Source organism: Pan paniscus, chromosome 5 (assembly GCF_029289425.2).
Source record: "Pan paniscus chromosome 5, NHGRI_mPanPan1-v2.0_pri, whole genome shotgun sequence".
Taxonomy (NCBI): domain Eukaryota; kingdom Metazoa; phylum Chordata; class Mammalia; order Primates; family Hominidae; genus Pan; species Pan paniscus.
The window spans coordinates 146,676,370-146,678,466 of NC_073254.2; the positions used below are offsets into that span (position 1 = coordinate 146,676,370).

At 37.1% G+C, this 2,097-nt stretch overlaps 1 pseudogene; it reads left to right on the plus strand.

Moving 5' to 3' along the window:
- The first annotated feature begins 1,072 nt into the window (after positions 1 to 1,072).
- On the plus strand, positions 1,073 to 1,884 carry LOC100986630 (small ribosomal subunit protein eS4-like; annotated as a pseudogene).
- The last annotated feature ends 213 nt before the right edge of the window (positions 1,885 to 2,097 follow it).

Below are 2,097 nucleotides of genomic sequence, written 5' to 3' on the forward strand. Positions count from 1 at the left end.
AAATATTATATTGAATTATATAATGTCTTAATTTTCAATCAAATAATTCATGCACATAATTATTAATGGTATCAGAGGATTCTTTTGAAATCAGTGTCCTCTGCATTGCTCTTCTCTAAATTGCTTAGAAGGAGTATTAATACTTTTAGTTGTATCTTCTGGCATTAGCCATAATTTCTTCACTTTTCAAAACCTAAGTAACATGGCTGTATTTCTTTCCCTTGATTTATTAATTATAAATATATAGTCAATTTATTATTTTGAAAAAGAAGGTAAACTCATTCATGCCAACTCTTATCTTCAAATACATAGTATATCTTATATTGTATGTACTTTACCATAATTATTAGTTGATGATGTAGTTTCATGACAGTGAATATATAAATATTGTTTGCTAAATAAGAAAGCAGTGTAATATGTTGCATTTCCTGTCTTTTGAAACCTCATTGTTTTCTCTAGAGTTAATTATTGTCTTAGTTTTTTCACTTATATAATTTCTTCTATTTACAAATGTTAACAAATATTCTATCAGATCTTTCATTATCTTGTAGTACCAAATGTTGCTGTGGAAAAATATGATGTTATTCTGATTGCTCCTTCCTATGAAGTGTTTTTCTCTCTAGAAGTTAGTGAATCCTCTCTCTATCACTGGTATTATGATATTGCATAATAATGTGCATTGGTGTGGTACCTTTTGGTATTTCCTGTGCCAGTAGAAACTAGAAATTATTTGCTGATTTGTTTAAGTTCCCTATAGATTCTGGTTATTAAGCCTTTGTTGGATGCATAGTTTGCAAATGTCTTCTCTTGTTCTGCAGGTTGTCTGTTTACTCTGTTGATAGTGTCTTTTTTTTCTGTGCAGAAGCTTCTTAGTTTAGTTAGGTCCCACATGTCTATTTGTGTTTTTGTTACAACTGCTTTTGGGGACTTAGCCAAAAATTCTTTGCCAAGGCCAATATCAAGAAGGGTATTTCCTAATTTGTCTTCTAGAATTTTACAGTTTGAGGTGTTACATTTAAATCTTTTATCCATTTTGAGTTAATTTTTGGCTGTTTCCGTGCCGAGCACAGCCATGGCTCCTGGTCCCAAGAAGCATCTGAAATGGGTGGCAGCTCCAAAGTACTAGATGCTGGATACATTGACCAGTGTGTTTGCTCTTCATCAATCCACCAGTCCTCACAAGCTTAGAGAGTGTCTCCCCCTCATCATTTTCCTAAGGAACAGACTTAAGTATGCCCTGAGAAGAAATGAAAAAGATTTGCATGCAGCAGTTCATTAAGATAGATGGCAAGGTCCGAACTGATATAACCTACCCTGCTAGATTTATGGATGTCATCAGCATTGACAAGGGATACAATTTCTGTCTGATCTATGACACCAAGGGTTGCTTTGGTGTACATCGTATTACACCTGAGGAGGTCAAGTACAAGTTATGCAAAGTGAGAAAAATCTTAGTGGGCACAAAAGGAATCCCTCATCTGGTGACTCATGATGCTTGTACCATCTGCTACCCTGATCCCCTCATCAAGGTTAATGAAACCGTTCAGATTGACTCGGAGACTGGCAAGATACTGATTTCATCAAGCTTGATGCTGGTAACCAGTGTATGGTGACTGGAGGTGCTAACTTGGGAATAATTTGTGTGATCACCAACAGAGAGAGGCACCCTGGATATTTTGCCATGGTTCACGTGAAAGACGCCAACGGCAACAGCATTGCCACCTGGCTTTCCAACATTTTTTGTTATTGGCAAGGGCAACAAACCATGGCACAAACCATGGCAACAAGCCAAGGGCAACAAACCTTCCCCGAGGAAAGGGTGTCCACCTCACCTTTGCTAAAGACGGAGACAAGAGACTGGTGGCTAAACAGAACAGTGTGTAAAATGGTCTCTGGGTGACATGTTACATCTTTGTACATAATTTAAAATAATTCAGCATGATTAAAAAAATACTTGTGTACGGTGAAAAGTAGGGGTCCAGCTTCAGTCTTCAGCATAAGACTAGCCAGTTATCCCAGCACCATTTATTGGATAGGGCATACTTTCCCCGTTGCTCGTTTTTGTCAGCCTTGTTGAAGATCAGATGGTTGTAAAAT